Source organism: Lynx rufus, unplaced genomic scaffold (assembly GCF_022079265.1).
Source record: "Lynx rufus isolate CCGP_SWC_20201006 ecotype Redwood Valley unplaced genomic scaffold, mLynRuf1.p SCAF_3, whole genome shotgun sequence".
Taxonomy (NCBI): Eukaryota; Metazoa; Chordata; class Mammalia; order Carnivora; family Felidae; genus Lynx; species Lynx rufus.
Window position 1 is genome coordinate 160,762,640 of NW_025814845.1, and position 22,877 is coordinate 160,785,516.

A 22,877-nucleotide genomic window follows, 5' to 3' on the forward strand; every position below is an offset into this window, starting at 1 on the left:
CATACTTGCATATTTATATTAAAAATATTTGGTTATATGAAATTCAGATTTAACCGACCATCCTATATTTTTTCTGTCAACCCTAGTGACTAAAAAAAAAGTCATACCTGCACCACACGGTCCACTGTTTCTAATGGATGAACATTAGATAATATACAGTACTGACAAAATAATTTTCCTAGGTTCTCAAAGATAAAGAGTAGGAGAAAAAAATTAAACTGTCATCTTAATCAGCATGGCCAAGAGGGACAGTACAGATACACAATCAACCTGGCTTCTAGGAGACTAAAGAAACCAAATACTTTAGTGTATTCACCTGTTCTGTCTTCCTCAATTGACCATACAGAGTAGTCCCTTTAAGACAAGTACATCTAGTTAACTCCACTTAAAACCAAGGTGAAAGACTTCCCTTCCAAATGTGATGCACAGCATGATCTCCTTCATGAGAAAAGCTTGGCAAAGTTTGGCAGGTATAGCTTTCTGCTGGAAAAACTATCTGTTAGTGGAGGGATATTAATATTCTCTCCATTTTGCCATTGAAGGGAGATCTAAGTTAAGAGAAGAGGGTTGAAAGGAACACCTGTAATATACTATCAGATTTAGAGGAAGAGCATTGCTGTGCATATGTTCAGAAGGAGTAGAGATCCTTTCCATTTGAGTAGCTCTGGAAAGCTCACATTCAAGCCATATTTTATGAGAGCAAAATGATTGTCCTAGTTTCCTAAGGAAACATATTTAAAAGATACGAAAGTTTTCTGTGGGCAGAGCAATGGCAAACTGTATCTGTTTGTTCTTTTGTTAGAGTCTTTCTGAGTGTGTACCTGTCAGGGTGAAAGTGTAGAATTTTCGGAACTTATCTGAAAATATCTTTGAGACCATGTTCTATTCTAAGCCATGAGGTGCAGGTATAAATTTCTTGGCAGCTTTAGAATTCCTGTTCATTTCTCCATGGCTGGTTTCCCAGTCTGTTTAACCAAGCACATGCCCACACACTAGATTAGAACTGATCTCAAGCAGCCCAGAAGCTGCACTGTGCCTTCTGTTTGTATTTGGAAATGAATAACAAAGGAAGCCAGAAATTCTGCCTTATTATGAGTAACAATAGACTGGTTGCATTAACTGTTCACATCTTTCCATTATGGAGGAGATGTCTCACATACTAAGGGATACTCTGCCTACAAAAACTCATATACACCTAACACTTGACCAACCATATTCCTTTGGAAATACATCAGTGACTTCTATATCCTTGAGAGCAGCATGAGGGGAAATACCTCATGAGTCACTTATTGATTCACTAAACAAATGCTTCTTTAGTGTATATCAAGTGATAGACATTTGGTTGTGTTAATAATACAGTGATGAAACAAATGTACAAAGTCCCTACCATTACATAACTTTCTGTCTGGAGAGAAGAGACACGTGAAAAGGTGACTGTCAAAAACTGTGATGAAGCTGCAGCAAGAAACCCAGGTATTGGTTCTCCCTGTGGGAGAAAGCAGTTAGGGAGCCCAGCCTGGAAGCATTTTAGAAAAAGCTTCCTAGAAGACAATCATCTAAGGAGAGATCTGAAAGTTGAGGAAGAATCTAAACAAGGAAGTGTGTGTGTGTGTGTGTGTGTGTGTGTGTGTGTGTGTGTCTATTTTGGCAAAAAGAGATGAGTAAGGGCAGTGTTCCAGGAATAAAACTGTACAAGGCTTATAAGTAACTAAAATTAGTTTGGTATTGTTTCAGTATAAACTGAGGTTGAGAGTTTTTAAAGGTGAAGTTGGAGAGGAAAACAGCAACCAGATCCCAAAATTCTTTCCAACAATGTTAAGTTTAAACTTTCTCCTGAGGGCACTGCTGAGCTTATGAAGGTTTTTAAGTAGGGTAATGTCATAATGAGATTTGTATTTTATAAAAGTCTCTCTGGCTGCCAAATGGGCACTAGATTGAAGAGAGAGACCATGTAGAGGAATGATGCACTAAAGGGCATAGGTGGAATTTAGAAAAAAGAAAAAAAGAAAGAAAGAAAAACATTTGGAGAGAAAAAAATTGATTAGATAGAATAAAAGGGAAAAATCAAAGTAAACAAGAAACCTAGCACCAGATCTTAGGATCTTGGTTTCAAACGTCATTCTCCTAAAACAAACAAAGAAACAAACAAACAAACAAACAAACACCCCCCAAATCAGAACACCTTCCAGAAAACACTAACACTGATACTAGGACCAAGGTAGGAAATTTAAAAGATAAGCCTCAAGCATCTTGTTATGCCAGCAAGTAAGGAGGTGTAAACAAAACAAAATAAACAAATAAACAACAACAACAAAATAAATAGAATGCAATAAAACTCCCAGCAATATATAAGTATGTGAAAGAGACATAGGCGCTAACTAAAAGAGCCCTTAAGATGATGAAATCTAGGGGCGCCTGGGTGGCTTGGTCGGTTAAGCGTCTGACTTCGGCTCAGGTCATGATCTCACGGTCCGTGAGTTCGAGCCCCGCGTCGGGCTCTGTGCTGACAGCTCAGAGCCTGGAGCCTGTTTCAGATTCTGTGTCTCCCTCTCTGTCTGACCCTCCCCCATTCATGCTCTGTCTCTCTCTGTCTCAAAAATAAATAAACGTTAAAAAAAAAAATTTTAAAAATAAAAAAATAAAAAAAAAAGATGATGAAATCTAGAACAATTTGAGCAACAAAATAGAGTTGGATTATAGTCAAAAGTAAAAATAAATATATCCACCAGTTTATAAATAAATAATATGAATAAATGTTTGGATAAACAAGGAAGAAGAGACAAATCTTTCCTGCAGAAGAATTCCAATTTATTTGCATAGATATTCCATTCATGAGTCCTTGGAGGAGAATTCTCCACTCCTCCAGTGTGGGCTCTGCATAATGACTTCCTTCCAAAGAGTGCAATATTAGCAGCAGCATCATTAGCAGGTATCAAGATTAACATTAACAACTGTAAATTATGTTTATATTATGTGCAGTTAATATGATGTGATAAAGAATGGCACTTTATTATCATGGTATTTGCCTCAAAAACCTATAACCCCAGTTGAATTATGATGATAACACCAATCAAGAGGTATTCTCCAAAAATCTGACCAATTTCCTCAAAACTGCCAAGATCATGAAAAATAAGACAAGTAGTAAGAAACTGTCCCAGCTGAAAGGAGCCTAAGGAGACATGATTAATAATTATAATGGAATACAGGATTCTGGAACAGAAAAAGTATACTCAGTAAAAATGAAAGAAATCTGAATAAATTGTGGACTTTTGTTAATAATAATGTATCAATATTGATTCACAAACTGTGACAAATGTATTATACAAAATAAGATGTTGATAATAGGAAAAAATGGGTGTGGTGTATACGAAAACTCTCTCTACTAGGTTCACAATTCTTCTGTAAATCTAAAACAATTCTAAAATTAAAAAATAAATAAACAAAAATGGAGATAGGAATAAAAATCATGAGTTACTGAGTTGAAAAAGAACCTAACTTTACTCAGCAACTAGCATTTGAAGCTACACATAAGTTTTAGGGAGAGCTCTGACATAATAAATATTTTGCTTTGACAAAACTAGGGGCACATAGATGGCTTAGTTGGTTAAGCATCCAACTCTTGACTTCAGCTCAGGTCATGATCTCACAGTCGTGGGGTCAAGCCCCCCATCAGGTTCTGTGCTGGGCATGCAGCCTGCTTGAAATTCTCTCTCTCTCACTCTCTGCCCCTCCCTCACTTGTTCTCTCTCTCTCTCAAAAAAAAGTTAATTAGATGGATTAGGGAGAATATAGAGAGTCAAATAGAACAGATGGGAAATGTAGGTCCATTGTAGTAAAGGTCTTTATTTGGTTAAATGTCTTTACAAATGGAGGAAAAAAATATCAATAGGAAAGAACAGGTATATGTCTACCTACGTTCTTGCTTGGGGAAAAGAATTCTCTTTAGGCCAGTGGATGGGCTATGGAGAGCCTTAAGATAAAGATACTAGAGAAAATGCCTGCTTACGATATGATTGAAATGTTTCAAGTGTGGCAGTAAGATTTCTAGCACTGGATAGATGTTCATACAAGAAAGGTGAACTAAGTACAGTTCAGTGACAACTCAGGAAAGACACAGTTTCCATATGAAACAAAATACATTAAAATAAAAGTTGCCTTTGAACACCCTTAAATCATTCATAAAGTATACTCTGCACAGCTGTATGATATATAGAGCTATATGGAGTAATATGTATATAGTAATGTAACAGAAATGCAATAGGGTAATTTTGCAGTAATATATGTATTTTACTAGTAGAATTATAATCTTCTTACTGTGAGTTATTCACACTATGGTAGATAAACATCCTCTCTGGAATAAATTTACACAAAGTGTCTCCATTTTAAGCTAATAATATTTAGGTCTTCACTGGTTTAGTTGAAAACATCCATCTTTTGATCCATTCCGAAAATATCCATCTTTTGATCCATTTACATTTAATGTAACTAATAAGATAGTCAGATTTGGGGTCCATTTTTACTATTTGTTTTCTGTTCATCTCATCTATTTTTTCCCACCTATTTTTTGTTTCCCTATTTCTTCTTTCATGTCTCTTTTGATTTAATTGATTTTTTTAGAAGATCATTTTAATTTATCCATTATCTTTTAGTTCTACTTTTTTGTATTTTTTGGTGGTTTCTCTAAAGATTATTGTACACATACTTTAATTTTTTATTGTATTTATAATTAGAATTGTATCAGTTCATATAAAGTATTAGAAACTTACATTTCCATTCTTTATGCTGTAGTTGTCAATTGTATTTAGTCTAAATATAGTATAGAAACAAAAAGGGACACTTTATAGTGATAACATAGTTAAACTATCAGTATGATATAACAATTATATATGCACATAGCAATAGGGCCTCAAAGTACATGAAGCAAAAACTGACAGAATTTTAGAGAGAATACACAACTCAACTTTAATAATTGGAGGTATCAATATCTCATTTTCAATATGTGTAGAACAACCAGGCAAAAGGTCAAGAAGGAAATTGAACACTTGAACAACACTATAAACCAAGTAGACTTAAGAGACATTTAGACATATAGAGAACACTTAGCTCATCCACAGCAGAATACCTATTCTTTAAGTGCACACAGACCATTCTCTAGAACAGACCATATGTTGGCCCACAAACATATCCCAATAAATTTAAAAGGACTGAAATCACGCTAAGTATATCCTCTACCCATCATGGAATAAAATTAGAAATTGGTAACAGAAAGAAAGTTGAAAAATTCATAAATATATGAAAATTAAATCACACGTTCAAATAACCAATGGTTTAAAGAAGAAATCAAAATGGACAACAGAATATACATTGAGATTAAATGGAATGAAACCAAGATACCAAAACTTATGGGATGAAGCAAAAGCAATATTCAGAAATTTATAGCTATCAATACAGGCTTTAAAAAAAAATAATAAAGATCTGAAATCCATAATCTAACTTCCCACACTAAGAAACTAGAAAAAGAATAAAACAAACCAAAAAGAGCAGAGGGAGAAAGTAATAAACATTAGAGTGGAAATACATGACACAGAGTATGGAAAAACATTAAAGAAAATCAATAAAACCAGAAGTTGTTTCTTTGAAAAGATCAACAAAATTAATAAACCTTTAGTTAGATTGACCAAAAGAGAGAGAGAGAGAGAGAGAGAGAGAGAGAGAGAGAGAGAGAGAGACAGAACTCACAAATTACTAAAATCAGGAATGAAAGGTAGGATACCACGAATAATTTCATGGAAATAAGAAGGATTGTAAGTGAATATTATGGACAATTGTGTGACAACAAATAAGACAACCTAGTGAAATTAAATAAACTCTTAGAAAACTACAAAAACTAGTTCAAGAAAAAAACAGAATATATGAAATATACCTATATCAAGTAAAGATCAAATTAATAATCAAACTTTCCACACAAAGAAACGTTCAGGACTAGATAGCTTCAATGGTAAATTCCACTAACCATTTTAATAATTAGCACCAATCCTTCACAAACTCTTCCTAAAAACAAAAGTGGAAAAAAAAAACACTTCCTAACTCACTTTATCAGATCATATTATATAAATGAGCCAAAGATAGCTCCTGTATATTAGCCCTATATTAATGTATTAGCTCAAAGCCCACCAAAACTAATATTGAATTTTTACACATCTAATGATCTTAAACAGAGCTCAAATAAACAGATTTTAGGCACTTAGGACCTGTTTTGCACATCCCATGAAACTATACCCCAAATCTGCTAGACACAGACAAAATAAATCTTGCAGCTATAAAAGACCTAATATTAGCCATGCTGCCTTCAAAGCTCTTTGATCCAGGGACACCCTGCCAAACCACCTAGAGATATCACTTATACCATAAGTCCCTTCTCCAAATTTTTTTTCCCCTATTAGCTCCCCTCACCTTCTCTTTTTCTGGGTAGTAGTCCCTGTGCTATAACCTCTGGATGGTCTTATACTATGAGGGACTTTCCCAGCATGGCAAACCTGACAAAGCATCACCCAAATAAAACTCCCATGTACTACTGTCACCTAGTGGTCATATCTTTTTCCCTGATCAGTCCCCAGATTCCTCAATCTCAATGTCACTACAGGCCCATACAGTACCCTCTCACACACACATACACACACACACACACACACACACACACACACACACACACACACAGAAAGCTTCATAACAAGAAAGCTACAACCAGTATCTCTTATAATAAAAGTCCTCAATAAAATACTTGCAGCTGAATTTAGAAAAAATAAAAAGGATTATTCACCATGACCAACTTAAAATTATACCAGGAATGCAAGGTTGGCTCAACATATAAAAATTTATGAATATAATTTATCATATAAATGGAATAAAAGGCACAAATCACATTATAATCTCAGTGCATGAATAAAAGTCATTTGATAGGGCACCTGGGTGGCTCAGTTAAGCATACAATTTCAGTTCAGGTCATGTTCTCGCTGTTCGCAGGTACAAGCCCCACATTGGACTCTCTGCTGACAGCTCAGAGCCTGAAGGCTGCTTCAGATTCTGTGTCTCCCTCTCTCTCTACCCCTCCACACTCACTCTGGCTCTCTGGCTCTCTGGCTCTCTGGCTCTCTCTCTCAAAAATAAATAAACATTAAATTTTTTTAAAAAGCATTTGATAATTCCAAACAGTCTTTCATGACAAAAACATTCAACAAACTAGGAATAGAAAGGAAATTCCTCAACCTGATAAAGAGCATCCATGAAAAGACCACAACTACCATCATACTCACTAGTGAACAACTAAAATCTTTCTTCCTATGATCAGGAACAAGACAAGTATGCCCACTCTCACCACTTCTATCAACAATGCCCTGGAGGTTCTGGCCAGGGCTGTTAGTAAAGAAAATGAAATAAAAATCATCCATATTGGAAAAGAAGAGAGAACACTCTCTTTTTGCAGATGACCTGATTTTGTATATAGAAAGTCCTACGGAATACACACACACACTCACAAACTACTAGTGTTAATAAATAAGTTTTACAAAGATGTAGGATACAAGATCAATATAAAAAATTCACACAATTGTATTTCTATGCACTTGCAATGAATAATCCAAAAACAAAATTAAGAAAACAATTCCACTTATACTTGTATTAAAGATAATACAATATTAGGAATAAGCTTAACAAAATACATGCAAGACTTGTACATTGAATACTATAAATTATTATTGAAAAAAATGTTTAAAAGACCTAAATAAATGGAGAGTCATCCTGTGCTCATCGAAGACTTAATATTGTTAATATGGCAATATTACCCAAATTAATCTACAGATTCAAGACAAGCACTATCAAGTTTTAGCTGTTATTTTCAAAGAAATTAACAAAGTGACCCTAAAATTCATATGGAAATGGAAGGGACTCAGAATAGCCAAAATAAATTTTGAAAAAGAAAAATAAATTTGAAGCACTGACACTTCTTGATCTCAAAGTTTACTGCAGTGCTACAATAATCAAGATTGTGTGGTACTGGAATATAGATAGACCTATTGACCAATAGAATAGAATTGGTAGCCCAGAAATAAACTCATAAATTTATGGCCAATTGATTTTCAGCAAGGATGCCAAGACAATTCAATAAGGAAATAGTCTTTTCAACAAATGCTGCTGGTAAAACTGGATATTCATATGCAAAAGAATGAAGTTGGAATCCTACCTCAAACCATATATAAAAATTAACTCAAACTGGACCAAAGTCCTGAATGTAAAATACAGAAGAAAATTTGGTGTAAATCTTTGTGACAATTAAACAGTAGTCCTTTAGAAAGGAACAAAAATATAAACAACAACAAAAAATACATACAAATTAAACTTATTCAAAATTAAAAATATTTGTACTTCAAAGGATACTACTAAGAAACTGAAAAGATAATCCAAAAATGGAAGAAAAAAATGCATATCATATATCTGCTAAAAGTCTAGTATCCAAACCATAAAAATCTGAAGACAAAAAGACAACTGAATTAAAAACTTGACAAAGGGGGCGCCTGGGTGGCTCAGTCGGTTAAGCGTCCGACTTCAGCTTAGGTCATGATCTCGCGGTCCGTGAGTTCAAGCCCCGCATTGGGCTCTGTGCTGACAGCTCAGAGCCTGGAGCCTGTTTCGGATTCTGTGTCTCCCTCTCTCTCTGACCCTCCCCCGTTCATGCTCTGTTTCTCTCTGTCTCAAAAATAAATAAATGTTAAAAAATTAAAAAAAAATAAAAACTTGACAAAGGATATGCATAGAAAATACACAAACATGTATGAACATTCACAAATGTCCAATAAACACACGATAAGACACTCATGTCATTAGCCACTAGGATAGTTGGGAATTAAGAAGACAGATAATGATTAGGGTTGGCAAGTATGTAAAGAGATTGGAATACCTGTATATTGCTGATGGGAATATAAAATAGTACAACATTTGAAAGCAGGTTTATAGTTTCTTAAAATGTTAAACATAAGAGTCATCATATACCCCAGCAATTCTAATCCAAGGGAACTGAAAACACATCTACACATCATCTTTTACATGAATGTTCAAAGTAGTATTATTCATAATAGTCAAAATGTGGAAACAACCCAAATGCCCATTAATTGATGAATGGATACACAAAGGGTGATCCATAGAATGGAATATAATTCAGCAATAAAAATGAGTGATGCGCTGGTAGAGTACATGTTACAACATGAATTAACCTTAAAAACAATATGCTAAGTGATATAAGAAGGCACATATTGAGGATTCCATTTACATGAGATGTTGAGAACAGACAAGTTTAGAGACTTGTCTACTCATGGTTGTCAGGGTCTGTGGCAGTAGAGAATGGGGAATAACCACTGATGGTACAGGGCCTTATGGGAGTGATAAAACATTCTAAAATTGATTGTGTTCATGGTTGCACAAGTTTGTGAATATACTAAAAACCACTGAACTGTATACTTTGAAATGGTGAATTATGTCTGTTTTGAATTACATCTCATTTTTTTACAAAAGAGGCATAGGAAAGGATCATATGTATTTCAAAGAAATTAAGAGAAAAGAAAGCCTGCTATGCTAATCTACATATTTATCATGCCTGGTGATTTTCCTTCCTTCGTGAAGATCTGATTTTCCATCTGGTATTTCTGGATAGCCTGAAGAACTCTTTAGCACTTCTTGTTGTGCAGATCTGCTGGCAAAAATTCTTCAGTTTTTGTTCACTTGAAAATGTCTTTATTACACCTTTATTCTTGGAGAATATTTTCACCGGTCTACAGGTTTGTTTGTTTTTGTTTCAGTACTTTGAAGAGTTTCACTGACTTCTGAATTTGATTTTTTTTTTGAATGAGAAATCAGCTGTAATTCATATTGTTGATGCTTTCTTTGTAGTGTGTAATTTTTCTCTGGCTGCTTTCAAGATTTTCTCCTTATATTTTGTTTTCAGCAGTTTGACTATGATGGCATGATGATTCTAGTGTGGTTTTCTTTACATTTATCCCACCTAGGGTTCATGAGCTTCTTAAATATGTAAGTTTTTGTCTTTCACATATGTTCTACTTTTTGACATTGTCACACACTGTTATGATGGTTTTCAAAATATTTTTTCTTTTATTTATTTAGATCAGGTAATTTCTATTGATCTAACTTTAAGTTCATTGACTCATTAATCCAATTAGTTATAAACACATCCAGTGATTTGTTTTAATTTTGACTATTTTATTTTTCAGATCTAAAATTTTCACTTGGTTCTTTTTGTTTCTATTACTGATTAGATTTTCTGTTTCCTAACTCACTGTGAGTATATTTTATTTTATATCTTCAAGCATATCCATATCATCGCAGTATTATCTCCATTGATTGCATTTTCTTTTGAGTATGGTTTACATTTTCCTATTTTTTAATATGCATATATGTTAATACTATATCTGGACATTATGAAATGATTCATTGTGTAAACTCTAGATTTTGTTACATTTCTTCAAAGAGTCTTATTTTTAAAGCAGGCAGTGAACTTAGCTGAATCATACTCCTAACTCTGTCTCCTTAGTAATGTGTGTGTTGGGAGGGTACAGCAGCTAAATTTTCTTCTCAGTACTTTTAGCCTTAGCTAGGCTGTTTGTAGTCGGCATCCTGGATGTGTTGCTTAGGTATCAGATACAAGTTTAGGAAGCATATATACTTAACTTTGAGCCATACCCTCTGTAGCTTCCTCTTTTCTTGAATTTTCCCTCAACTTCCCAGTTGTATGGCCACTTGGCACTCTTTCCTCTGTTCTTAAAGCCAGCAAGACTATGGGTTTTTATCTGAGTTTTAGCTAAATAGCTTGGTGCTGTCATGGGTCAGCCCTGAGTTTAAAAGCTATAAAAATTGGGAAAACCATTCAATGTTGTTTCCTTCTTCCAAGTATTCACTTTCCTCAAGTTTCTGCTTGTTTTTGAATATTACTCATTGCCTTAAAGCAAACAATTTTAATGTTTTGACCAGAGTTTATAATGTTCAGTAGGGGTTAATCTGATAAGAGTTACTCCATTATTACCATAGTGGATTCCATGACTGGGTAGCAACAATGGTGAATTCTATTCACATGACAACCACACTTGGTGAAAGTGAGAGACAATTATAAACAATATATATGATTAGCAATCATGTTTATATGTGTGGGTACATGTGTGTATGTGTACATGTATGTTGCAGAGGTCAATGACCACTGATTCCACTGAAGAACTTTTATGTCTGAGAACTAAAATAGGGAACTTACAGATTTGCACTTGAAATTAAGAGACGGCTATAGAAGAGAGACCAGATAAAGGGATGGCTAAAAAGATAAAGTTGGCATTGTCTTTGAGGATTAACAGTAAGTCTCAGGTATGAGGAGAATAACTTGAAGTGTCTCCTCTGTTTGTTTGCTTAGGACTACAAGTCAATATTCAGTCTGTTCAGACTCAAGCTAAACAGAAATCAAAAGCTTTTTGGTATGACCACATACCTGAATCAATTCTTATATTGTCCCTGGACTGTGGAAATCCATAGGTGGTCAAAGGAATAGAAAGGGGACAAAATAAAACTCTTTCTTATGGTCCCAAGGTAGGATCAGTTCATCATTAAAACTGGGCTTGGGCCATCTGATATAGCAAATCCTATCCTGGAGGTGAAACTATCCATACCCCTAGTATGCAGACTCACAGGGAAGGGCTCCTCTGTGGTTCACACTGACCCAGATGGAAACTAAATAGGAGACAATGTGAGAAGAAACACTGTGGATAACCCAACCCAACATCTTCATTTTATAGAGAGGAATGTGAGGGCCAGAGAGGTAAAGTGACTCATCAAGATCTATCTCACAGCTACTTGGTAACAGGACTTGGGACTCACCTCCAGGGTGTCTGACTCTGAGTCCACTGTACTGAACCTTAATGATTCACCAGGATTTTGTGAAACCATGGCTACCCCCAAAAGGGTTCATACTGAGCAATAGATGCCTCTCTTTCACATGTAAAGGCAAAGGAAATCAAGACTTATTTACAAAACAGCAGTGCTTGATAACTCATTTCAAATCATTTAACAGATTTCCAGCTGGTATCTGTGAAAAGCTATGCTACCACTTCACTGGTCCATTAGCTATTTCAGTAAATGTATCATTATTTGTCATACTTTATAAAAATAGACTCCAAATTCAAATTATTGCATATTTTTGTTCATTATTCAGGTCTAAGAACCCACTTAACTAATGTAGGCATCATACACACCTTCCAAACAAAAGATCTGTTTTGGTAAATAACGTTTTTATGGCAGCACACCACCAGCTTCTATATTTCCAAAGAAATCTTTAGTTTTATTGCTGTATATTTTTTAGTTAAAGACGTTTTTCCAAGATTTTAGAGGAAAATTTTCCATTTCTTTCAGTAAAGACATGTAAATAATTTGGGGATTTTAAACACAATCTTTAAGTAATATTAAAATGCTTGCATTTCCTACTAGCATAAAAGTTTCCTGAAGGCAAGGACTATGCTTTCTTCAATATTGCATCTGCAGCATTGAACATGATGTCTATAACATAATAATCACCTAGTAAGTATTTGTTGAATGACTAATGGGTGAATAAAGAAAGAGATCTTTCTTACAGGTGACTCCATTATAAAAAACATCTACAGGATTGAATTTCTCCATTTTATGTAGCAGCTCTGGTCCTGGGCATACAGCCATACAAAGGTTCCAAACACAATTTATCAAGATGCCTGCTGATGCCTTCCTTACTTCAACCTCAAATATAAAATCTCCATTTTCTTGGGGAAATAGTCACAGGATATGATAATTGTCAATAGCAGAATCTCTTTGAAAAATAGATTGAAAGTATAGAATGGACTACACTTTTATCTGTTTCTTTCTTTTTCATGTATCTATTAGTTTACATACAGAAGGTACACCAAAACCCTTCAAATAGAAAGCTTTTTGCAATATTTCACTGGCCACAGCATTTGCCATGTTGTAGACTTCTTGAAGACAGAATAATGTCTTCTTTCACGTTCCAGGACAATGTCACCTTTATATTCCAGTGTTTATCAAAATGTCTATCACATGATAAGTGCTCCTTAAAAATTAGTCAAAATAAGATAGTGAACAAAAACACCAATAGGTAGGTTCTACTTTGAGTAAACCTGACATTTATTTCATTTGTTTTAATATCAACTTATAACCAACTTTATAGAATCCCATCTACTGCAGAAAAATTCAGTCTATCTGTAGTACCTTTAAAATAAAAGACTTAGGACCACTTTTTCGCATGGAGTCAAAGCTATGATTTTAGAAACAAACAAAATAGTTTCCTGTTTGTTGAAGGACAGGTTTCTCCCGATTTTGCATCTTTTCACAAACATCCCTCCTTTTGTCAAATGAATGCATGCTACTAACAAAGCCCACAGCTATTAAGAGCCAGGGTAACAGATACACTCCCTAGAACCTTAGGAAAACATTGTGCTGAGCCCTCACAAAATACTACCCTAGTTTTTGAGCTTAAACTAAATAGTAGAGACCTTCAATCAATACTGAAAAAGGACCTTAAGTTACTGAGAAAGAAAAATAACTTCACATAATACTGTCAGCTTCCTCAATGTAGCCCAAATTGGCACCTATGGATCAGTTAAGTGACTTGGATTTTGGTGGGTGTGTTTTGATGTTGCTTTTGTCCTTTTCTCGTTCAACATCTCACAGCCAAGGACACTGGTTCCATGCATCAAATCTGAGGCTGTTTCTAATGTATTAGCCAACTCTGAAATTAGAAATCCAAGTTGGTACATAGTTTTCTATTTAATGAGTGTGCCCACAATGCATAAATGGAGGCAGAATGATTCCATTTTAAAAGCCAAGCTCATCTTTTTTGAAACCTGTGATGATAGTCAGTGATGATAAAGAGTTAACCAAGCTTCTTTAGACAGTGTTCCATTTATTAGTTTCATTAATAACAGTAATGGGTAAGAGTCTGTCTCAGCTGAAGAAAGAATTGCCCTACAGGATGTAAATAGACTACTGTGAATGTTCGACCACATTCCTTGTTGGATTTGAGATTGAGCACAAATTTAAGTTATTACTCATATTACTCATTAAATTTATATTTTTTCCTATTAGTGTTCCCAAGGCCTTGCCAAGGTGTCTTTCAGAATTCTAATGCTCCTGCTGTCTTGAATTTTGTTGAGGGGAAGAGCATGCTGACTGCTACAGAGAGAAATATATCTTTTACTGCCCCCCTTCCCCCCCGCCCTCCAGTCCTCTCCAGGCCTTCACACAGGCCTCTGCATTAGTCCATCTGGTTTCCTGGCCTCTTGAATCTCCCCACTCCAGTCCATCACACAGTAACCCCCCTAAAGCACACATGAAACCAGCCATTTCCCTACTTAAAAAAAAAGAAGTTTGTGGCTATCAAAAAAAGTTCAGGTTTGCCTGACATGCAAGGCAAGGCTATTTATAATTTGGTTTTGATCTGTCTTCCCAGCTTTATCTCACTTACACTTTATACTCACTGAACTTGATTGCTAATTTTGCTCACATTTTCCCCATCTCTCCGTGCCTTTGGTCATGTTGATCTCTTGGCTATAAAGAATCTGGTCACCGATTTCCACATGCCTGATGCTAACTCCAAGTTGGAAATCATTTCTGCTTGATTTTCAAATCCCTAAGCATTGGGATGAGGTAACTCCTAAGCTCTCATTTCTTTTTCACATTTTGTGTTATATTTACTTCCATAAAGGTATTAGCTTGCTCTCCTCCCCTTCTTCAGACTCTAAACCCTTGAGATTTAGAAGATGAGTCAGACATTTCAATATTCTGGATAATTTCAGGCACAAAGCCAGCACATAATAGACATTTAGTAACTGTGAATGAATGAATGAATGAATGAATGAATGAAAATGATCTCTTCTATATCACACTATTTTCCCACTTCAATAACATGACAGGAACATGAGCCATTTAAGCAGTTTAATTATCTAACCCAAAATGTGGGCTCTGAAGATCAAAATGAATCTATATGCAACAGCTGAAGTGTCAAAACACATTAAAAATAATAATGCAAAAATAACCAGGTGTAATCTAAGCTGAGTATTTTCTTCTGGCACCTCTTCCCCTACCATTCAATTTAGAATTGTGTTCTATAATTATCATATCTGCTTAAAGGTCCTATTTTCTGCTGATTCTTAACTAGCTAAAATACATACAGTTTTCAGAGACTGAAAATATTAGTACAAGGAATGAACTAATGTTTTTGTTTGAACTTATTAAATGCAATAAAAATGCACCTCACTTAACATGGTAATTTTTTTTTATCAAATACTCAGCACTGTGAAATGTTCAACCATCAATTTGAGACCCATAATTCTCATTGTACTTAGAAATTGGAAAATATGGAACGCATTCTTTAACTTGGTTAACCAGGTAAGACCATTCAAATCCCTGGATATTCATGCAGGACCCTCTATCAACAATATATTGTTTTAGATTCTGTCAGTGAGGCAAAGAATAAGACATGGACCTCCCTGCCCTCAAGAAATTTTGACAAGACAAAAACTGGGTTAAAATTATCAGGACTGATAACACCCAGTGCTCAGTGCTTGGATTCACACTTCAGAAGAAGGCTCTCACAGTATCTAGCATGTGGCATGGCAAGTTTAAGAGTAAATCATGGACAGATCCTGTGTCTATGCCAAAGGGGCAGCTGTCAGGGGCTGTGAAGGACCAACTGTCCACCAAATTCCGCTGAACTCACATCCATTTTTTTTTTCTCATTTTGTTCTGTTATGCTCACTGCTAGTATTTTCTTTAATTCAAGTTAGCATAATTTCTCACAGGAGTAATTAATAGCCTTCCAATATATCTCCCTGTCTTCTGTCTAGTTCCCTTCTATTCCACCCTCCACACTGCTGTCTATAGAGATTCCTTTCAGAAATACAAATGTCCTGCCAAATATCTTGAAATCACTCCCACAGCCTTCAGGGTTAGGTGAAAGCATTCAACTCCTACCATGATCTGACTCTCTTTCTCTAGCTACTTGTCTCATTATTCCCAAACCTGGCCTGAAGTTCCAGCCACACCATACCTCTCCTCAAAGGGACCCCGCAACCTTTGCTGCCATGCTTTTTCATAGGCTCTGTCCTCAGCCTGTGACTTCGTCCCCTTCAGCCGCCCAAACTGAATATCTTTTAGTTGTCTTTCAAGACCCACCTTACTCTACTGATCTCAAATTCTAGTGGCTCCACTGCTCCATTCCCACTGTCACCTTCACCTCTCCTTACTTGAGCAGTCTGGCTCTTCTACTTGCCCAATTAGACAAAGCTTAATCAGTGACCAGAGTCCTCTGCTCTAAAATGAAGACATCAGTGGATACTTGTTAGGTCCATTTTCTCATGAATAAACTGCCCCTCACATGGTCAAAGGCACCTAACGCATTCCCATTTAACACCCCAGCTACCCTGCAGTGACCAAAATGCTGCTCCTGAGCTTAGTTTCCTCCTCAACTCAATGACCGTTAAGACACTTCTCTTCTCCAAAGCACTCACTCACCCACAGCCATGAAAGAAACCATGAAGGGAACCCACATCAGTTCTTCTTACCTATAAACATTAAAGGGACTCCAGGGTTGTGTTTTGTTTTTGAACCCTGAAAACCATGAATGAACGATGCATCACTTACCAGAAAGTTTGCCACCCTAAAACTCTGCTAGTAGCATGAGAAATGCCTCCTTGAACAAAGGAAATATGTAAAGGGTGTATTTGCAGGAATGACAGGAGCAACACCAGCAGGTCTTAGAGGGGAGAGAGGTGACCTAGAGTGGAAATGAACCAAGCCCTTCAGGAGAGAAAAAGTAGAGCATGTGGCTTCACAAACAAGAGGAGCTGCAAACCCCTCTGTGCATTTAGAATAAATCAAAGCCTCTCAATGACCTATTAAGATCTGCACAGTGTGACTCTAGCTAAATCCAATCTCACTGTTTACCCTTCTTAGTAGCTTCAGGCACTCTGCCTGCCAGCAGTCCTCAGATGTGCCACACCCTTTCCCCCTACACAGGGCCCTTTGCACTTGCTAGTACCTCTGCAAAGAATGAGCAGGTGCTTCATGTCTGGATCCTCCCCCTCAGTCAGGTCACAGTTCAATATGTCAGCTTCTCTGAAAGGCTGTCACTAACCATCCCATTAAAGAACCTATCTCCTATTTCATTATTTATTATATCACCCCACTTTTTTTCCCTTTAGCATTTGCCATAGGCTAAAAATGTTTTGCTTCTTTACTTTCTGTCTTCTTCCCAAGAAAAGGACCTTTTTCTTTCATTCACTGTAGTATCTCCAACACTCTGTGCTTGGTATTAGGTAGGAGTTCAATATTAGTAGATAAATCGAAAAATGAATGAATAAATGAGTGAATGAGTCAGAGAGGAAACCAAGCGATAACATATAACAAGCTTTTTGTTCCTAAAAACTTGACCTCATCATCTGATTGGAACTTCTGTTTCTATGAACTCACGTGGGGATTGGGAGCCTACAATCAAGTTGTTAACTCCAATTAATTTGGTCCCCAAATCTTTGGAATCCCTTAGGCATATTGGATTGGCCAAGCACAAAGGGATTATGGTTGTTGGATGAAAAAAGGATTGTTTAAAACTAATACGGATATTCTCAGCAAACCTCAGATATCTGGCCATGACACCCATCAGGCCAGACCCAGACCTTGGGCAGAGGATCACAGGCAGACTATTTGCTGTTGGTTTGGTTCTCATGAGGATAGGCAGAAATCTCTGTTAGATTTTAGTTTTTTAAAAAAATGACAGAATGTCATAACAGAATGTGTTGCAGGTGATGCTATGTGACCCTCAAGCATTCCACCTGATCTGTTTCAGGAAGGGCTCACTCTGTGGGAAGCCAGCCACCATAACAGAAGTATGTTAAACACTGGGAAAGGACCACAAGGAGAAAAACTGAGGCCTCCTGCAAACATATGAGTGAGTCACCTTTTCTTTCTTCTTTCATTCCACTTTTTACATTTTCTGGAATCACCCAGCCAAGCCACTCCTAAAGTCCCCCCACAGAAACAGAGAGATAGAATAAAAATCTATTGCTGATTTAGGCCTTTATACTTTGAGATAATTTTTACAATGGCAATAGTTGTACTGGTTGCCTTTGAAAACTATTTATTTATTTATTTATTTATTTATTTATTTATTTATTTACCTAGCATGCCTTTCTTTCCACTGGAACAGACTTTGGAGCAGACCCAGTACCCAAGTCCCCCTGCACAGGTATCTTAGGTAACTGAAGGTAGAGGAGTGCCACTGAATGAGGTGACTAGGCTATCTATTATCTGAGCTATGAGCAAAAGCCAAAGGAAGATTAAGTGGGACAAAATCTGAGACAGACAACCCATTATCACCCAAAAGACCACAGCAGAAGTAACTCAAAGAGTAAAAGTCTCTCACTCCAGTGGTCTGCTTATTTTGAGGTAGGTCTGCTCTTTCGGATTCACATAGTACTTTAATGCTTTGAAGTCATATATAAGCTTCTTTTATCCCTTGGAAATTAATCTCCATTCCCACTAATAAAGGCAGAAGCTGCATTATACAGAGAGTAATAAATTCTAGTGACCTCTCTGGGAGTATGTTTTCTCTTCACAGAACTTTGCTTTCCAATACCAGGCCCCTGTGAATAGTAAATATGATTTCTTTGCCTTTCTATATTCACTCCAGCTGAGATAGTGTTCTGAATGTGGGGAAAACTCCTTTATTAAAGCTATATAAGGCATTTTGTAAGTGATTCATTCCCAGAAAACTGAGAGTTGACAGTGCCCATTCTGTACTTGAGTTCTAAGCAAGTTTTATGCATTTAAAAATAGATAAGCCCCCAAACTCAACTGTTTTTTTAAGTTAATTATTAAGAGTTCTAGTTAGTCAATGATGAGTCACTAGAAATTGGTGTGCACAGAATCAGGAGTTGTGGGTCTAGCCATAACTTAGAAGGGAAACAGTCAAGTCACTTCTCTGAACGCTGCTCTATTAAAACAATACACACACAAAAGAGTATAATTTGATGATGTTTGATGTCCTTCCCAATACTATCTGCTCATAATGCTCAGAAACATTATTAAATTTTCAAATGAGTCCCTTTGCTCTGTGTCTTTGGAGGAGAATCACACCAGATTTCTAGTTTCCTCTGAGACACTGAAATAATTGCGTTTTTCCATTCTACAACTTTTAAAAGAATAAATGATAGAGATCTGCAAAATGTATATTCTATGTCCACCTAACTATAACTTCATAGTTTTTACTGTCCACTATTTCCAAATAAGAAACTACCTAATATCTGTGTTTTATGCTAGCAAGAAGAATTTAAACTATAAAATCCTCTGAAGTATTTTGTGATCTTTGAATTTTATAATTTCATAATTCAGTGACTTCTTTTGTTTTTTACATTGGACTCCATATTCAGAAAAAGATGACTATTGTTCTTAAGTTAAAACTCGGAAGTAGAGACATCTGTTTTCTGAAACAAATAACTTTAAAGTTGAGTTAGTAACCAGGTTATGCATACTAATAACCATTTAGGCCAATTCCGTTTAAAATTCTTTCTTAATGTATGAGATTAATTTTCTTTTTTAAAATTTGATTTCCTACCTGAAGCAAAGGAAGGCAAGAATTCTAACACACTTCTATAGTTTTCAATGGCTAACTAGTGTGAATACCAAAAATTACAAAAGGTGTAATTTTCTGTGCTATTAAATTATATAACAAATAATGGGTGGAAAGTTACGTATAGGTTACAGGAATCAAGATCAATGTAGAAAAATCAACTACATTTTCTATATCAGTAATCAACACATAAAAATAAAATTTCAAAAAATAATTTATATTAAGTGTTAACAGAAAATACTTGAGGAAAAATTTTAAAATAATGTGATAACCCTTTAACACTGAAAACTATAGACTGTTGCTGACAGAACTTGAAACAATCATAAATAAATAGGTATAGATGTTCATGGATTGGAAGACTCAATATTGTGAAGAAATTAAACAAATATCCCCAAATTGATCTATAGATTAAATTCAGTCCCATTCAATATTCCAATAAGCTTTCTGTGTAGAAATTGAAAACCTGATTTTGAAATTTATGTAGTGAAGCAAATGATTTAGAACAGCCAAGCAATATTGAGAAAGACAAACAAAGTTGGAAAGCTTGAATTACCTGATTTCAAGACTTTCATAATGCTAAAAGAATCAATACAATGCGATACTGGCATAAAGAAAAACAAATCAATGGAACACAATAGCTCAGATACAAAGAGACTCACACACAATCAATAGATTTTCAATAACGGTGCCAAGATCATTTTGTGAGGAAAAGAAGATATAGTAGATACCTGCATTTCACAGTATATTTTATATAAATACTGTGTATATATAAAATATACTGTGAAATTTTTAAAAATTAGAAGAAAAAAATCATAAATAATTTCTTGTAAAATTTATTCAGTCAGGATCCTTTTAGAAGTAAAAGTGATTATTGGGGTGTCTGGGTGGCTCAGTTGGTTAAGATCTGATTCTTGATTTAGGTTCAGGTCACAACCTTGCAGTTCTTGAGTTCAAGCCCCGCATTGGGCTCTGTGCTGACAGTGTGGAGACTGCTTGTGATTCTCACTCTTTCTATCTATCTATCTATCTATCTATCTATCTATCTCTTTTTTTCTCTCTCTCCACCCCTCCCCTGCTCTTTTGCATTCTCTTTCTCAAAATAAATTAAAAACCCATTTAAAAAAGAAGTAAAAATGATTAAGAATGTAGGCTTTTAGGTGATTTTTTAAGTTTTTGCTACCTCTATTTATTCAGCAATGATCGCGAACCTACTGTCTGTCATCATTCCAGGCATTTTGAACACATCACTGAGCAAAACAGACATAAATGCCTGCTTTCAAGTTGCTAATAATCTATAGGAGTAGGGAGGAAGACAGAAAATCAGGAAAACCCTAATAAATAAGTCAATGTTGTAGTGTTTTAAAAACTGAGAAGTTCTATGAAAGAGAGAAAGCTTGAAACACTGCCATATTGTGCGCTAGCTGTATCACACCACTTTTAAAAAAGCTATGGGTATACCTATATTTACTAATTAGTAGCTTTGTCCTTAGTAATTGATTGATAGTGCATTGGCAGTATTCCAGAAATAGGGGTTTGAAGTGTGTGCATGTGTGCATGCATGTGTTTAAAAGTGATGGTTTATCATCAATGCTTTATTCTTCAAGCTTTTGCAATATTTAACGTCTGAATAAACATATATCAAGATGTCACCTGGGGTGGGTGGAAAGGTTCGTTTCAAGGACACTGTATTCAAAGCTAATCTCCTCTCATGTGCTACTGAGTCATAGTCACAGTGAGTTATCAAGTCAAAGAGCAGCCCTTTTTGTCTTCTGTATAAAAGACAAGCTGCTCAAATGTTACAGAATTCAGACACCCAAGTCATTAAGATGTGGTTGTACATAAAAGATGCAGCACTGATAATTCAAAATAGACAAGAAGAATGTGCTCTAGAAATAATTCTTCTACAAGTCATAATATCTGGCACAAAACATAAATAAAGCCCTATTTTTCTCCTTCAGTGCCCTGCTGTGAAGGAGTCACTGAGCCAACTTGTTATCTGCCAGTAACAGCGAGTTTCGGGAAGGCCTTCAGCTATGAAGAGACTCTTTCTGTATTTTTTTTAACAAGACATAGACTGAGGATACAAGAAATCCCCCCAAAAAAGGCAACAGCACACCAACAATTCAAAAGCCTCTGAGATGAAATTATCCAACATTCTGAAACACGAAGCCCCATGTTGTTTTTCTATAGCTAAAAACACACCCCACATAAAGTGTTTTTCATGTTTGCTCTTGTTTGTCATTCTTAATTACATATCTTGGAAAAATCCATCTCTAATCAAGCTCTATAGATGTACTAATGGACCTCCAATCCTAAATCTATACAGCATTAGAGGATCCTTCCATGATGATGTGTTTATTTGCCAGCTACAGCTTATGTTTTCCTTTTCCTGTCTCTTTGCCTATACATATAGGTATCTGCTCACATGGAAAGCCTGCTGCAATTCTACCCACATTTCCACTTCCCACTCAAATCCCTTTCCTGGGTGAAGTCTTCCTCAACCAACAAAATCAGAAGTGACCCGCCCTCAGCCCTCTTTATGCTCACACAGCGTGATCTTCAGTCCCACTACTTATCTGCTCTGGAATTGTACCAGGGCATTTTCTGACTACAGTGATCTCTCTTGGAGGCTCATAGCCCAGTTAGGGAGAGAACTGTAGGCTCCACACAAAGAACCCAGATTAAACGCAGATTGCATTCTCAAAATTCTCAAAATTGAACTGCAAATTTTGTTTTTAGAGCTATTAGGAACAATGATTCTTGGCCAGCCCATCAATGTTCACCTAACCCATATAGCACTTGGAGTACAGTATTAATAGCACCCTTTGCAAAATTATTTTTCTGAGAAAATGTATTGTCTCAGAAAAAAGTATTGTATGTGATTCTGTCCTACCTCTACACTGCCAACATCAATTGATCAAAAATGTTTAGGTGATCAAAAATGCTTAAATAGTTGTTGATGATATGTATTAAGTGCCATGAATTGGTAACTGTCTTCCTAAAGAACCCGCAGGAATGATCCTCATCCTGTGGTTCCCAAGTCTCCACTCAGCAGCTTCTGTGAAACCCTATGTGAATTTCAAATGTTGCATATTTTCCATCACTTGAGAAAACATCTGCCAAAGTGCAGTGGGGAAGCTGGGTATTGGCCATATGGTGGCACGTA

The 22,877-nt window shown here is 35.9% G+C and overlaps 1 protein-coding gene across 1 annotated transcript in view; it reads right to left on the reverse strand.

Annotated features, from left to right (window-relative positions):
- ZMAT4 (zinc finger matrin-type 4) overlaps positions 1-22,877 on the reverse strand; it is a 243,187-nt gene that overhangs the window by 71,388 nt on the left and 148,922 nt on the right. The gene's annotated exons all lie outside the window — the stretch shown is intronic.